The 18,019-nt window shown below is 45.0% G+C and overlaps 1 protein-coding gene across 1 annotated transcript in view; it reads right to left on the bottom strand.

Annotated features, from left to right (window-relative positions):
• Nucleotides 1-14,407, bottom strand: part of pea15 (proliferation and apoptosis adaptor protein 15) — a 29,918-nt gene extending 15,511 nt beyond the window's left edge. Inside the window, exon 1 of the mRNA XM_028405334.1 lies at nucleotides 14,004-14,407. The gene's annotated coding sequence lies outside the window, so the exon portion shown is untranslated. The remainder of the gene's footprint in view (nucleotides 1-14,003) is intronic.
• Nucleotides 14,408-18,019: the final 3,612 nt, after the last annotated feature.

Raw genomic sequence — 18,019 nt, 5'->3', positions numbered from 1 at the left:
GGCTTTATGGGAGATAAAAATATCTCTGTGCCTCTGGGAGGAGAGAGGATGAGGAGGGGAGGGTGTGTTCATGTGTGTGGAGATGAGGATGTGTACGCGTTTTTTCTTTATTTGTGTATATCTGGTGTGTTTTTGAACACGAACTTCCAGGCAAAAAAAAAAAAAGTGACAAAAGGTGCAAAATCACAGGCTGACGTCAGACGTCTGACTGTGAAGTCAAAAATATCCTCCTCATGTCTGTCACCTTCCTCCTGCTCCTTCATCACAAACACACTCCAGGCTGCAGCAGCAGCAGCGTCGGTCGCCAAGAACCCACAAAACAGACAAATGTATGTATGAAAACACACGTATACAAAAAGATAAAGCTTCACGTGAAACTGCACTGATTTCCGCTCTCCAACGTCTGCTTCCTGGACAATAGGAAAACAAACTCAGCTTTACAAGTTACTACAGTTCCCTTCACAACCTCTTGGGGCTGAGTCAATCCTGTAGACCGCCATGTTAAAAGGTCCAACACATTTAAAGCCTGGTCATCCAAGAAAACTCAACACAATGAAGTTTTTGTAGGTAGAGGTCTAGTTTTGTAAGGACAAGTGTAACAATGAGTACAAGATACATAAGATCAGAAACTGCAGTTCCACTTGAAGCCACTTGAGGGTGTCTCCAAGAGCCAGTAAATCACAGTAGACATCCAAATGTAGACAGGTAGCTGGTTGATCCTTGTCATCATCAGATCAGATCTACAGCTTGAAGCCAGACCATGCTTGCTGTGTGTGTGTGTGTGAGCAGCACAGAGAGGCCTGAGGGTGAGAAACGTACAGACACCATGTCATAAGTTTCACCTCAAGTGCGTTTAAGAGGTGTTTACAGGAAAAGATGAGAGCCAGATGGTGGAGTTGTCACTCTAATAGTGTCTCATTTCCTTCAAGGGGTTAAAGTTCACAGCATGAATGCATTACAGGAAGATAGAAGAACCAAAGGACAGGAAGCTGGACAGGAACGCTAATTTGTTCCATCCTCTGATTGCACAATTATCCACCCAACAACACATTTTTAGCTGCTTTTAATACAACTCACATTACGCGGCTTGATAGAAACACGACCACTGAAGTTGCTGCTGCTTTCCACACCACAACCACACCTCTCATTTTCATTTCTCGCAGCACCCTGACACCTTTTCTCCTCGTCACTGGGTTTTTTCGAACATCTGCACCTCCACCCCTCGCATTGACGCTATCATCACATTTCTTCCCGCTGTGGCGCTCACGTCATCTCACACATTGTGTTTTTCTCTGTTCCAGCCTGTTTGATGTGAACTTCCCTTTTCAACTTATTGATATGATGTCATAACATCATTTCAAACAGGCTGTTTTTTTAAGTACAATACTTTAAAGTGCATTTGCTCCTCAAAAAGCAGCTGATGTCATTAATTGATCAGAATACAGTCGTACCTCAAAACCATATAGAATTCGGTTTGACAGTCTTCATGACAAAGTTTGTCTTTCAAACAGAAAAAAATCTGTGAGACCTTTATTTAACTTAGTCATCTAGTCACTAATGGCAAATAATAATTCTCTTTACCTGCAGCAGAACATGTTCACTAAACTTCCTCTCTCTCTCTCTCCCCCGGCAATATGCAAACAAAGGTAGTGAAACACACACACATGCACATGCACACACACGCACAAATGCACACACACACGCACAAAATCACTTGCACAGACATGCAAAACAATGGTGATAAAAGGCCCACTCTGCAGACTTTGATGGTGCAGGGTGCACTCACTCTGCACACAGCACCTTTTGTATAAATAACACCACTTCCTGTTTGGCTCCTGTCTGATCCCTGATGCAGGGACGACTAGATGGAAATACAGCGTGTGGCGTGGTGCTGTGTTTGGATGACACAGACGCAGGCTCACATGTGATCTGCAGAAGTTTTGTTTAATGTTTCATGCCTGCTTTAATACAGGCTGCAGCCACCATGCTCTCACTCCGCACCGTCGCACTGCGTGGGCGTTTCCAAATCTGACACCTGCACGAACCCACATTCTCACCTCCTCCGAGCTGTGCAAGCATTGTGCCTTTTTTTGTTTGCCTCTCCTGTTGTTGGCCTGTGGTATTTATGAGTGTAGAGCATATGTGCAGCGTTAGCATGAGTGTTAGCCTGCTTTGACAGCAGCTGCTGTTTGGCCTGCCAGGCTGTTGATGGAAAATAGATGCACAAAAGAGAGACGATGCTACAGACCCAAACACATGCACGTTGTTACAGTGGACAACATTAGTTTGGACACAAAGAATTATGCCCCCCCCCATTGACAGCTGGGACCCTAGTACAGGCCGAGGCAGGTTCAGAAAATAGATGGATGGACGTCACTGAGATAAAAAACGATGTATGACACGGGAAGCGGCGTGTCAAAACTTTTGAAATTTACGGTGACAAAGACAAAGAGACGTCTAAAACCTGCATGCTAGCTGTGACGAAATCGACTAAATCTCCTTTCTCGTAGCTGCAGCTCTCCTATCGCCACACTCGCTGTTTTTTTTTTTAACTTCTTTTATTACTTCGTACATCATACTTATCGCATTCTGAAATCCAATGTTAAACATGTCAAGGCGGCGGCCATATTACTGACAGACATTGCGTGACACACAAGATGGATTTTACTTTACCATCTTTATGAAAAACTGCATCTATCATATACATTAAAAAATGAAATTTTGTTTTGAAAAAGCATTTTCCGATCAGGTGCCACTTATAAACATATGCGCCCCCTTGTGGCTTCGTAAGGTAGCACATGCAAAAAGGCAGCGCTAGTTGTTTCTGTCTATGTAAAACTGCACGTTTTGCCTTGTTATGTGTTTAAGGAGGGAAAAAAATGTGACCAAATAGTGGCTAAACTACATGAAATATAAAAATAATGAAATATAAGCGCACAAACACAACATACACAAGGCCAATCTTCACACTGTCACACATAATCGTGCACTTCTCCCTCTCTCTGTCTTGCATCGCATTGGATTAGATAAGAAAATGTCCATGTAGATTCATAAATCCTCTCTGCAAGCTGCAAAACACACAGACACACACAGACACACACATACACATTTGCACAGCAGGCTGCGGCCCGGATGCCGGCATTCTCCACAGTGATAATGGGGCTGTATCGCACTGTAACGCACAGTTCACTGAGGCTGGCTCTGCTCCAGATGGAGAGGCAGCGAGGAAAAGGAACAGGATGCCATAACCTCGCCTCACACACAGTGGACAAGAGCCACAGCTGCAGACACACAAACACACACACACATATATACACGGGCCAGAGCACCCAGGCCTGCATCAACCCACATGAATGCTTCCATGTACAGAAAAGCAGCGATATCAGCCTCGGACACGCGATACCGCTCTCACTGCAGCAACATGTCGACATTGCAAGTTCACAAAGAGTGTCGACTGCGATCATGAGAAGAGAGAAGCAAAGGTGGTGGAGGAGTTGGAAGCAGCAGAGAGGTGGGAGGAGGAGAAGCTGCCTTTTGTTGTATTTTCAGTCTTTGTGCGGCGAGAAAAGCAGAAAAAGAGGATTTGTTGTTGAAAAGTAAGAATGTTATTTCGCTCCGTTCTGACCTGTTCAGAGGAGGAAGCGTCTGTTTTGAGCTGCGTTAGAGAGAGTAGCTTCAATATAATCGAGACGATCCTGATCCTAATCCTAATCCTACAGATCGTGTTATGAAAAGGTGATATGTGTATATAAATTAGGCTAACCAGCTGGCTTTGTCACCGCCATGGTCTTCAGCTGCTTTTCCAGTGTCGATTGAACGTCACATCTTGGACTGGAAGATAGCTAGATAGTCTACAGAGACATTCTGATTCTGATCTGATCAGCTCGCTCTCCAGTGTTTGCTCCCTGGACAATCGATTGTTCGGCGGGGATGAACTTCAGTATCTGGTTTTGTGGTGCCCAGGTTAGATTCTAGTTGTAGTGGACAAGGAACCATGTCTGTAGCTGCAGTCTAAAGTGACGGAGTTTGACTCATTAGGAAGGAACTGATTCACCATTGGCTCACTAGCCCATCTAGTGGCACAAAGTGGGATTACATAAATAAATTCTATTCATTCTATTCTCTACACTAGAAAATGGGGAGCACCAGGATGAACAGAAGTCATTGTTTCCAGGCCTCAGAAGTGACCACAGTGTACGTTTTTGGCGCCCGCTTGTGGTCACGTCTAAATACTGCATGTCAAGAGATGCTGGGGCCATCCACCATAAACGTGACGGTGTGTTGCTCCTCCACTAGTCGACTGCTCATTTGTGAGGATGTGTTCAAAGCCACTTTAAAGCAGATGTGTTTGAAGGAATTAGCCTGCGCATTAGCCTGGAAAAAAGGGGTTTAATTGAGGAATTTGCAATTCTTCTTGATCATGAATTGTCGACGATTCAGAAAAGCTAAACGGATGTGGGTGGAGAACACATCCATACCCCGAACCTTAATCTTCAGTAGCTGCCACTCAAAACCCAAAAGCTGCTGCCGCTATGTCTCAAGAGCTACCAGAGAGAGGGAGAGGAGGTTGAGAGGAAAGGAAGGATAGCAGGGTGAGGGAAAGGTAGGGGGGAGGTAGTCTGAGTCATCGTCAGTTACAACCATCATCAGAGCCGGAGGGGGAGAAGAGACAAGTCACATAAAAACAGAGGAGAGGTGATGTTTAATGGCAGCTCCCCCTTCTCTTTCTCTAACGGGGACAGGGAGTCAAATGGTCAGGGACTGAGGGGGATGGCTGTCTATAATGGAGCTGCTGACCCCTCACACACACACACACACACACACACACGGAGGCTAGAGCCCCCAAACAGTCCATTAGAGATTAAAGTTGTTCAGTCTACGTTTCAGACTCCAGGCATGACTCAAAATTTTAGATTGCCCGTCTGCCTCCTCTTCCTCCTCCATTACTTCGTCCGTCTCTCTTTCTGTCACTCTGCCTCTATCGGTCCATTAGTGGATGAAGCACGCTGGTACCAGAGAGGAAGATGAGTACAATTGAGAGTAAATGAAACTCAGTCCATCAGCCTGCATCAGGGGGGGACATGAGACATCTAACCGGTGTGCCTGCCTGCCTGCCTCCATCGCCTCTTCACATTACAGCTCTGTTATGGATTTCTGTAATAACACGGCGGCACATGAACGCCCCTCTGTGCTGCTACTTGACATTATTGAGGTAACAACTCACGGCTAAGTGAGTGTTCCCATTGGCAAAGCCTGTTGACAATTAATTGGTGACCTGTTGATTGGCCAAAGAACAACAGATGCACCTCGTAGACTGTCAGAGTGGACAAGAACTATGATGTAAACCCTGCAGGAGGAAGTCAGTAAAGTAGGTGTAATGAGAAAATGGTAAAAATGGCGGTTCCAGGAGGCTTTTCTGTGCATCAAGTCAGCCTCCTTAGCTTCCTGTTTAAGCAGAGAACAAGTAAACGAATAGCCCCGAGCTAGCTGTTTCATGTTAACTCTAATGACGGCCATTTGTAAAGAAACATTTCTGGCAAAACTACCACATGACCTACTTAATTAAGGACAGAACTTTAGATGTAAACATGAGCATGAAGAAGCCAATTATCTCCTGTGTTCTCACTGGAGTATGATGAAGAACATCCTCCAGGATATCGCAGCTTTTTCACCGTATCATCATCAACACATGCGAGCTACGATAAGTAGTTGTAGTATTATCAAACATTGCTAATTAGCTCCTTGGTTACCAAGCATATATCTGCCTCTCTCGGCTCGGTCTTCTGGTGGTAATTATCAGCTTTGTGTGGCTAAAATGTAACTTTCATCACTGAGACTTGCTTGGATTTAATTACAGCTGATGTAACACAGCCATTAAATCTCCATTTGCTCTATTACCTGTCCTTGTTGTGCTACCATGTGTGTGTGTGAGACTGCAGCCCTGCACAGCGATTCATTGTTCGTCCCTCATTTCTTATGCTTTCATTCACATTGATCAGGCAACAGCGTTCTGTCCGCACTTAATGTCACATTGATTTTTCTGCTTCCACATCTGCCAAAGCTCTGCTGAAAAACACCACCGAGACGGACCCGGCGCCCGTTATGAGCGGCTCTAAAAGTCTTCGTCGTAATAATGGAGTGCACATTATGGCGGCTCAAATATTGAACAGCGTGTCGAGTCAGGCACGACTCATGGTCTAAAACTACGAGAACGCATCCGATCTATTTTCAGCACTTTGTTTGTTGTTCTGGGCTGCTCATCTAAACCGTTACTGTCGCTGTGTGCGGACAGCTTTGGCGTCCTATAATCCTGCATAATCCTGTTGTTCCATATGCCAGCAGCGGATATTTCACAATAAAAGCCCTGTGAAGAAACATTACAGGGCTTTTAATTTGAAATGAAATGTCAAAGTCAATGATTTGTAGCACAATACCACCAATAGAAACAATTCACCTCTAGCTGCTTCTTTCAGCCACACAGAGACGTTGTGTGTTATGATTGTTTTAATGACGATGTGGGACAGGGCAGTCGTGGCTCGTGGGCTGCTCATTTGCCCACCTCCTGTTTGGTTTCTTCAAATAAAATGGTGAAAAGGTGTTACATAAAAGCTTCCAGCGGGCTCTTTGTGTAACGGCACAATGCATTAGTGCAAGCTGCAAAACCTCGAGCACTAGGTGGGTACACGGGTCCCCAGAGGGTTACATAAACAACATAGACGGAACAAGTTTGACGCCTGCATCGCATTTTATCAGTTCGAGCTGAAGTGGAGGGAAGCTGTGTGTGAGAGAGAGAGGGAGTGCTTGACTCCTGAGGCGTTTTCAAGCTCACGTACACCAACATGCACACATAACGCTGAACCTCCATCACACTAACTGATGGAGGTAATACTATTACGGCATTCAGAGACATGTTCAGCTCAGACAGCTGTGAATAAAACCTGGATTTTTTTATTTTACATGAAGGCAACATTTGGCTCTTTCTGGGTTAAAAAGCGGCCTCGGCGGCTCTGAATCACCTCAGCAACACAAAGCGTCTCATCCAGACACTCATGGCTCATCAGAGCAACTGTTACAGACCCGTGATTTCCACCCACGCCACAAGCTTCTTCATCACACACACACAGATCCCTCATCATCCAACCAGCAGACCCCCCAGTGGGTGCTGCCAGCTTCTCCACGGCACCACAGGCTGACTCCTCGTCTGTTGCATGACACAAAGAAAGAGCGGCCAAAAGTTAGCTCGTAAACACAAAGATGCAATCAGCAGTTTACTGCAGGTCATCACATCCTCCGTTACTTTCAGTTTAAAGGTAGGGTAGGAGATTTTGAAAGTAAACACACGCCCCTTTCTCTCGGAGCTCACCCCGAAGCCACGCCTCCCAACCAGTCTGTGACTTCGGCCATCATGCACGTACCTCTCTGGTGTACGGAGCAGGAAGAGAGTGACAACCAGCCAATACTCCGCGCAGGGTCCACCCGGAGGATTGGCTGATGTTTTTAGCGTTTTATAGCTTCCACAGATGATTCATAGTCTTCGTTTTAAAGCGAAACTGCCGAACTAATTGGTTGCTATCGGTTTGTATAGAGAAGTTACACTAATTTAACAAAAGGTGCATCAGAATGAAATCTCCTACCCTACCTTTAAGGTGCTGTTTTAAAGTTTAGGGAAGGAGCCTCAATTCATCGCTGGCTGATGTAGACTTTGATAAATATTGTATGACACCACAGCCAGGAGACTAGGTTAGCTTAGCATAATGCTAAAACACAGTTTTCCTCAATTATATTGACAAAAGAGACTTTAATTATATTCATTAAATGGACCTTTTCTCTCCATTCTATTGATACAACAGACCATTGATCTCACTTTAGTTCCAAGTAGACCATTGTCTTCCAATTTATCAATTAAAATGGACCACTGTATCATTGTATCAACACAAAAGTGCAAAATTTATTTCAAATATATTCATAAAATTGATCCATTTTACTGATACATTGTTAATCTTTATTGTAATGAGAGGATAAATCATTGACTTCATACCTCCGTAGTATTAACACAGGTCATTGACCTCCCTTCTCTTAATACAATTGCCTCCATTGTATTCTGCATCGTAATGAGAGCTTCACTGTCCTTGTTGACTCCGACTTTGACCGCACGTCGCGACAGCGCTGTGGAGGCGTTAAAAGAGTTCAGCGCGATCAAACACACTAATGGACCCGCTGACTGACACACAGGGGTGAAACACATTCAGGACTTTTTCACAGTCGAATTGCTGATGTGAGAGAGAGAGAGACAGAAACAGAGGCAGAACTCTGAGGTGACCTTTGACAGAATATCCTGTAACACCTGACACACACACACACACACACTGTATTCCTCTCCCTCTCCCCCGGCTTCAGTCGAATCAAGTCTTATCAAATCCAATCAGACCCACTGAGGCGTTTCATTCTGCAGAGTAGATTACGCACACGCAGACTGTGTGTTGATGTGTGTGTGCATGTAAAGCAGGGCGATACAAAGGGTGTGCATGCCCACGTGTTTGTGCATGTGTGTCTCTGCCCGTCTGTGTAGGCTTAGGTGTACTGCATTATTCTGAAACAGCCAGGCAGATTGGGCTTATGAAACACTTCCACAGCTGTGCGTTAGAGCAGGCGACAGCAGGCCTCCCTCCATCTTTGTTACTCCACCTCAAAAAACACAGAAGTGTCACATTAGCATGGATTCATTTAACAGGTCAGATCTGTGTAGATGATGCAGAAGACAAGCATCGGCAAGTGGAGGCGAGCGTTGGAAAGTATCTGGTGTAGGCGTCACTTGTAGCGCAGCAACCAAACGACCACGCAGCCCGGCCGTTGCTGCAGGGATTCAAATCTGGGTGCTTTTTTGGCGGCTGCAGCCCGAGAGGAAGAGTAAGCTTAACCTCTGTGGCACGGGAGACTTTCAAATATCATTCTCCTCCAGGTTAAATGCATCCTCACTTTCCTCCTACACAAACACAAACATACTAATTTTCAAGGTAAACATCAACATAATCAACCTGCCAGCAAACAGAGCGGTTTATATTCACACACACACACACACACTGTGAGGCAGTGGGTGGATTCAGCTAACAAACCCCAGCTAATAGCAGCATGTGTAATGTATCTAGGATACAAGATGTGAGGGAATGAAAGCAGATTATGTCTGGTGAGGTAAGTGGAAATGTGGACTTCCCCCCCTTCAAGGCTTCACTTCCTGTTTAGCTGAGAGGCAGAGCGTCCAGCACCATAAACAGTGTTTGTTATGGGCGCTTTTTAAATCAGTTGCTGGGTCGCTGGTTTCACTGTGCAGCTTCTCAGAACTTCCTGCCAGTGTCACTTCCTGTGAGCCCCTCATGACTGAAACCGAAACAGGGCGGGACTGATCCTTCGATCTGTCAAAATGACTCACAGGTTTATCAGCTGGCCCGTTTTGTAAGGATGCTACTATGTTAGCTAAGTTTGTCACATGGGCGTATTGTTGTCAGTAAGAGTGTGTTTACACTCACAACAATCCAAATGCATATTACTCAAGAGAACTTTGTGTTAAGTGCTAACTGCTGCGCTGCTCGTTAGAACCCATCATTTGGATTAATTTCATCAGTCACTCGTTCTGGCTCAGCAGCATTAGCCAGCTGCTAATCATTTTTTTGTGAGTGCATGGTTTGCCACGTTTGATTTAAGTCAACACTGTCCTGCAGTAAGCTAGCAGTTAGCACGCTGGTAGGCTTAAAAAACAGGGGACTTTTCCTTTAAATCGTATCTTTCTGTGGAGTTATAGAGCGGCATCTGCTGCGGCTGTTTAATCTGTAAATGGATACCCGGAAAATCAGCTGACGGGACAGATTACAGGCAGTGATGTCACATGGCGTGATGACACCGACCCTCTGAAACTCATCGCTTCCTGAGAGTCCAGCGTAGACATGGTGAAAATAAACAAATGCACGGCAGGAGGTTCAAGAGGGGGGGAACAAAACAAAAGGCGGGGATAGTCTGACAGTGAGGTATCTGCTCCCTCTGTGCACCAGGATCACAGTATCCAGCCTGTAAGACCGCACACATGTGTGTTAGCTTCCAGTGAGATGTGATCTTAATTACCCGTTGTGCTGTGTTGACATGGATCGTTGTCAGATCGGGCTGATGCTGGGTTTTATTAAATAGCAGGTGTCAGTGCAGCCTGTCAGCATCCTCTGGGCTCCAGTGGGTGTCAGGATGGTGTGAAGGATTTTCTCTAATGACAGAGTTAACTATTAGAACCACGAAGGGTTACATTCTAGAGCTTAAAACACAAAAACAAACCAAAAAAAGCTGGTGGTGGAGGAAACAAAACAACTTGGTTCAGCCTTTAAATATTTGCTTTCCGATAAAAACGGTCCTCCATTTTCTGGGTTACCATGGTGACAACTACAGGAATCCAGTTACTGAACAAACACGAGTAGAAGTAGCTAGAAGGGGGGGGGGCTTTACTAGCTGTGATTACGGCACTGACGACAGCCATTCAATGGGATAACAAGTTTGCGATATACGTATATATAGTTTGTGTGTTAGCACGACAGCTAGCCAGCTATAGCTAGTCAGAAAAACTATAATAAAGTCTTAAGTAGACAAACTCTGCTTTTTTTTGTGTTTCAGAGCAGATGAAACTGAAAAACGAGGTGAGAGAGGAAGCAGATCAGATGTCAGCGTCTAGCTTTGGACTGAGTTTCGATTCCTCATTTCCTGTGCTGACAGAAGTCACCGAACTCAACACCAGACCTGCACTAAAGGATAGAAAAGCAGCTTGTGGTGAAACAATGTTTTTCACGGTGGCCCACAATTTGGCGATCATGCCTCAGTTGTTGTTGTTGTTGTTGTGTGTTTGGAAAGTGCGACACTGAGCAGCTTGCTGAGCTGTTGAAGTTTGCATGTTGTGTCTTTTTTTTTGTTTTGATTGTTTCAAGTTTCACCAGTTTAACACTGATCTTCCCGAAATCTGTGTTTGACTCGGAGCCTGCAAACAGTCGACCACAAACATTCCCCCCGGAGATGGCGGGAGGACAACCGACACCACACACACACACACACACACACACAGAGGAAGTGAACCTGAGAGAGGAAGCACATTTCTGCTGCGCTGCCCAGTTTTTCTTTTCTCTGTCCAAGAAGACGGATCGATGTATCACAGAGGAGACGAGAGCAGATCCCAAACAGCTGAGTCAAGGCCCACACACACACACACATGGTATACTTGTGAGGACCCTGAAACTTTCTCATTCACACACACACTCCAGTCTTAGAGAGCATGCACACAATGAATGCATGAGAAGGAAGCTGAGGGACAGTATGAGTGGAATGCAGCCTCACAGGAAGCAGGCTGGCAGCTACCACTGTTCACTGTACTGAAACCTGTACAGTAGAAGTCATGTGACAACACATGGAGGATGATGTGATGCTATGCTGACAGATCAGGAGCCCGACTGCTGACATCAGCCTATTGAGCCTGTTGAGGTGTAGCTTGATGCTGATATGTTGCCTGCATTAGTAAATACAGTGAGCTAGATATACACTCAACAAAAATATAAACGCAACACTTTTGTTTTTGCTCCCATGTTTCATGAGATGGACTTGAAGATCTAAACTTCATTCCAGATACACAATATTACCATTCCTCTCAAACATTGTTCACAAATCTGTCTAAATGTGTGATAGTGAGCACTTCTGCTTTGCTGAGATAATCCATCCCACCTCACAGGTGTGCCACATCAAGATGCTGATCTGACATCATGATTAGTGCACAGGTGTACCTTAAACTGCCCACAATAAAAGGCCACCCTGAAATGTGCATTTTGTTTCTGCTTTATTGGCGGTCTGGGGACTCAGAACCAGTCAGTATCTGGTGTGACCACCATTTGCCTCATGCAGTGCAACACATCTTCTTCGCATAGAGTTTATCAGATTGTCTATTGTGGCCTGTGGAATGTTGGTCCACTCCTCTTCAATGGCTGTGCGAAGTTGCTGGATATTAGTGGGAACTGGTGCACGCTGTCGTATACGCCGGTCAAGCACATCCCAAACATGTTCAATGGGTGACATGTCCGGTGAGTATGCTGGCCATGCAAGAACTGGGACATTTTCAGCTTCCAAGAATTGTGTACAGATCCTTGCAACATGGGGCCGTGCATTATCTTGCTGAACCATGAGGTGATGTTCATGGATGTATGGCACAACAATGGGCCTCAGGATCTCATCACGGTATCTCTGTGCATTCAAAATGCCATCAATAAAATGCACCTGTGTTCTTCGTCCATAACAGATGCCTGCCCATACCATGACCCCACCACCACCATGGGCCACTCGATCCACAACATTGACATCAGCAAAGCGCTCACCCACACGACGCCACACACGCTGTCTGCCATCTGCCCTGAACAATGTAAACCGAGATTCATCCGTGAAGAGAACACCTCTCCAACGTGCTAGACGCCATCGAATGTGAGCATTTGCCCACTCAAGTCTGTTACGGCGACGATCTGGAGTCAGGTTAAGACCCCGATAAGGACGACGAGCATGCAGTTGAGCTTCCCTGAGACGGTTTCTGACAGTTTGTGCAGAAATTGTTTGGTTATGCAAACCAATTTTTTCAGTAGCTGTCTGAGTGGCTGGTCTCAGACGATCTCGGAGGTGAACCTGCTGGATGTGGAGGTCCTGGGCTGGTGTGGTTACTCGTGGTCTGCGGTTGTGAAGCTGGTTGGATGTACTGCCATATTCTCTGAAACGCCTTTGGAGACGGCTTATGGTGGAGAAATGAACATTCAATGCACGAGCAACAGATCTGGTTGACATTCCTGCTGTCAGCATGCCAATTGCACGCTCCCTCAATGCTTGTGGCATCTGTGGCATTTTGCTGTGAGACAAAACTGCACATTTCAGGGTGGCCTTTTATTGTGGGCAGTTTGAGGTACACCTGTGCACTAATCATGATGTCAGATCAGCATCTTGATGTGGCACACCTGTGAGGTGGGATGGATTATCTCAGCAAAGCAGAAGTGCTCACTATCACACATTTAGACAGATTTGTGAACAATGTTTGAGAGGAATGGTAATATTGTGTATCTGGAATGAAGTTTAGATCTTCAAGTCCATCTCATGAAACATGGGAGCAAAAACAAAAGTGTTGCGTTTATATTTTTGTTGAGTGTAAAACTTATAAAAATTTGTGTCAGACCAAGCCTTTCGTCGCGGAACACCGTGCCCGATTGTACACCACATGTGCTCAGATGCTAGGAATCCATCTAAACAGGCCCCGAGCTGCATGCTTGCAGCAGAACCAGCGCTGGTTCGGACATATTTGTGGTTTGAGACGACAGAAAACATCAAAATCATGTGCTGACATGCTAATAAATATGAGAACTGCTGCTTTCAAAGACCCTCAGTGACCTGGTAAACCTTAAAAAACACAACAGGATGAGCCGCTTATTACAGAGGAGGGAAGAGTTCTCCTCCACCACAGACCCATTCATAAAAGACCCACCCCTTCCCCATCCGCTCACACACACACACACACACACACACACACACACACACACACACACATGGCCATCCGGGACAGTCACAGGTGGTCACGAGTGGTTCAAGAATATTCCAGATAATTTGATATCCTGCAGTGAAAAACGTCCCATAAAGGGATTTCTTAACAAACCTCTGGAGGAGGAGCAGTGAGGGGGTCCCTGAACGCATCCATCAGTTTAATCAATGATGTGTTAAAAGCCCTTATGAGAAACAAACATTCAAGATACAACCAATCAATCTAAGTAAATGCGTTATTACACAGGAGGGACCCTGAACGCATCATTTTTTTAAGCTTTTCCCCCTCGCTATAAAAAAAGTCTCTTTTACAGACAGGCAGTGAAGTAGGCAGGTCATCGTGTAACGGTATGCAAGAAGAGAAATGATCCATGAATGGATGATGAAATGAGCAGAGAGAGGAGGTTAAAGAGAGCTGGACTCACCCCGGGAGCAGCGATATGAGTCAGCCACAGATGAAAAAAGGGGGAGAGATGCGGGAGGAGACGCTCGCTGTGGGAGTCTGGTGTTCGGCCTCAGAGAGCGCAGACAGACGCGGTGCCCCCCCAAAAAAAAGCGAGAGGAAGAAAAGAAAACCACAAACACACACACGCACTAAAGTCCAGCTCGGCAGCTCGGTGCTGTGTCAGTGGTGCGTTTGAGTCTCTGTCATCAGCGTGGGAATCTGTGCAGGGGTGAGGAGAACTGTCAGTGAAGAGTTGGAGGATAATGAAGCAGAAATGTTGGTGGTTCCTCGGCGGTGTGTCCGCTGCGCTGTCCGCGGCTCAGTAACCGGCTGCTGAACGTAGGAACGCCTTTTCTCTCTCTCTCTCTCTCTCTCTCTCGGTCACGGTTAAGCACGCTGTCTGACTCAACCAGAGATCGTCTATTGAAGACAGAGGCTCACTCGCTTCAAAAAAAAAAAAAAAAAAAATACTCATCAGTACATATTCGCCTAAATTACATGTGCATTATTTATTTATTATTTATTTATTTAGCTTTTTTTACTCATAGTGTCCCACCATCACTATGAACAGTAACTTATAAAAACAATTTTATGATGTTTTTTTTTTCTAATATAATGTATAAAGCACCTTTATCAACTTGACAACACAAAAACACAATACAAATAGTTTCTGATGTGTGAATATCCAGGGTACTTTAGCATTGTTCTTGATGCTAATTGCTAATTGTTAGGCACGTCCGTCACTTTTTAAGGTCCCTGAAATTAGTTCCGCTCTGTTTTAAGCCTTTGTTGTCAGAGTTTTCTTTAATTTGTTGGTCTACAAAGACAATAATTTACAGAATATGCTGGTTTGTGTAATTGTGTGAATTGTGTGTCTGTAAACAGTGGACTGTCCCCGCCCAACCTACCTACCTAAGGCCGGAAGTGGGAGGAGGAGGGAAGACTGTAATGATGGGGGAAAGTTTTGAATATGGCGGCGCCCAGCAGGGAGCTGCAGCTGAAAGCCGGTGAAAACTTGTGTTTGCACAGAAAATAGCGGCAAAAGGATACGACGTGAAAAAAGGAGGTCTGTTAAAGTCAAAGAAGTCGGGACGAAGCGGCAGTCCGGGAGCTCGTAGCCGGCATGAGGACACACGCTGAGTGGATCAAGGCGTTTGGTCTCCACGGATCACCTGGATGAGGTGAGGTTTTTTTTTTGTTTACCTTTTGTTTTGCTGGTGTACCAGAGCATTTTTGGAGATTATATATCTCTGTACTCTACTGTAATTTTGAGACGTGTAAATATGCAGTGTGGTGTTGATAGCACCAACTCTAATGTGTGGTTGCAAAGACTTCCTGTGTGTTTTAATGTTCAATGTGGACAGTTTGTCACTCATGACATCACACATCCAGCTAGCATATCGAATTTAGCACTGTCTTCAGTTTGACAGGTTGCTTTAGAAGTGCATTACCAGGAACAGACACCATGGGTTTACTGTTACCATGGTAACAGTGTTTCTATACCTTATGGAGCCTAACAGTTAATCCATATTTCACCATATTTAAGACTCAGTGATGACTTTGTGTTGCTGCTGTTGCCCCTCTAAGGTTTCTGTTCTGTCATTGCTTGTGTGTTTTCTTTGGTCTTCAACATAAGTATCAGAGTGAGAGCTCTTTCTGTCTCCCTCTGATTCCCTGCACACACACACACACACACACAGACTGACTTGCACACACACATTTTTCAAAGCTGATGTCACCGCGCTATCCGGTCCACAAATCCCTCCTCCTGTGTCTTTCTCTCCATCACAACAGCAGCAGCCACAGCTCCATTCTTTCAGCGGTGACAGCGAGCCAACAGGAGCTTCTGCTGCGAGTGTTGATCCCTCAGATGGAGTTAAATCTTTGGTTAAGGTCTCTGCTTTGGCCTCATAACATTTCCAAACAGATTGTTTGTTTTACAAAAAAGTTTAATATAGAAAACATTTAAACATATAAATACACTTTTCTTAATGTTGAATAAAGTATATATTTAGTAGTGCTCTGTGTGGGCCGGCAGCTTTCCCGGGGTTAACAGTCCTCCTGATGGCTGTCCGTAGAGAAAACTGCTGATTTAATTGGTATGTTTTGGATGTGGTTGATGGACTACACTGCATGTAGCAGTCTGGCGCTAGCGGCGCTAATCGTGACGTTCTACTAAAGGGAATCTGACTCAGAGTCGCTCATATGTGACATGTTGGAAATGTGTTGTTTTACCGGGGTAACCATGACAACCTTACCTTACAACAGGATGTGTATGGTAGTGGTGTTAGAAGCCTGTAAACTCAAGTAGCCTGACTCCTCCTCATCACTTTACCTTCATATTTTCACAGCTTCTGTTTTTAAAATGCTCCAACGCTCCCAGGGTGACACCACCAAAGCAAAACACCCAACCATATCATTACCAAAGTCCACAGAAATGTGTGTGTGTGTGTGTGTGTGTGTGTGTGTAAAAGTGCACAGCTGCTTTATCTTCTGTAACTTAAACCCGAACGTTCACAGGTGTCGCACAACAAAGGGGCCACCACCGCACAAGAAGCCACGAATGACTTCTAATGGTTTCACATATACATGTATAGTGCGTGAGTGTGTGACGGGTTGTGTTTTGAAGGGCAGGATGAAAGTTTTTTGACCTCTTCCTTCCAGTTCTGCATGGTTTTTAAATGAGTCACTTTGTGGTTGTAGAGATTTCCTAAACTTTTTTTGTGTGTGTCTCATGACCTTCCATCTCTCAGAGGGCTCTATTCAGAAGCAGAGTTGTGACTTTTGTGTCGGTCTCTAACTCATGATGAGGCCGATCGGATGTGAATCAGACTTTTGTTGTGATGTTTCTGACCCTGAGGCTTCGAGGAATTCTTTAAACACACACTCGCTGGAAAAACACACAACACACACACACAACCTAAGAAGTAGTCGGCACCAAAATCTGACCCAGCAGTCATTCAAATTTGTTCAATTCAAGTTTGAATTTTTCCGAGTCTGGATGCAGTCGGGTAGTTGTTCCTGAGCAAATAGCTGCACAGATGACAGCCACAGCAAGCCATGTTTGTTTTGTTTTTCCTTCCTTTTTTGGGTGTGGCCCCCATGTTCTGTTAGTGTGTCCTCCTAGCCTCTGTTCATACTGAGAAAGTCCTGTAGTGTGTCCCCAGCCTAAATTATGTATAAACTACATCCCCACTTGAATCCCAGAATACCACATATTGATGGCCAATGTGCAAAACCTCCTACCTGCCAGAATTTCCTATCTGCTCTTTGCAAGGAACCAACCCCTTGATACATATTAGTGATATATATTGGGTGTACTTACTCTTATACTTGGTGAAGGGATGCCTCACAGATTGGCTTTATTAGCGAGATTTGTGAGATCCTGTGATTATCCATGTTTCAGGTGTGTAACAGATGAGAAGTTCGACCTGAAGGTGATTCAGATGAAGTTTGTTGAGAACAGTTCCATAACTCCCAGTGTGCTGATCAACATATGGCCTCCTAGACAACCAAAGCTCATCAGCTGACTCATCCATCACCCACTGAGAGCTATTTGAATATGTGACACATTGGAAACAGAGGCTGTTGTTGTGTTGTTGTTCATTCTGTGTTCAGTTATCTTCCTGTCGTCTCTTACATTGAAAGATAAACAACCATTTATGGAAGCTTGTGTGTCACTGTGAGACAGTACAGACTCACAAAGTGCACAAGTGCCTGTTTCCACGAGTCAGCTGGACTCACATGCCCTCTCCTTGCCTGCATTTTGATTAACCAGGAGTTTAGGTGGACTGCGACGATTGCCACCGCTGGGACGGTGACCACTTGAGGGCCGAATCCAAAAGTTGATCCTCATGTAAACATGTTTTTTTTCTGCTCTAAGGTTAAACAGTGTTTGTTGTGCTAGATTTGGTGGAGGTACCATCGGAGCTGTGTTTATGGTGGATTCTTTTTCATCACATAAAACGCACATCTAGCATGGGTGTATTTATGCAT

This window comes from Parambassis ranga, chromosome 5 (genome assembly GCF_900634625.1).
Source record: "Parambassis ranga chromosome 5, fParRan2.1, whole genome shotgun sequence".
Classification (NCBI taxonomy): domain Eukaryota; kingdom Metazoa; phylum Chordata; class Actinopteri; family Ambassidae; genus Parambassis; species Parambassis ranga.
The sequence above is the reverse complement of the archived record's forward strand: the minus strand, read 5'-3'. Positions and strand labels throughout refer to the sequence as shown.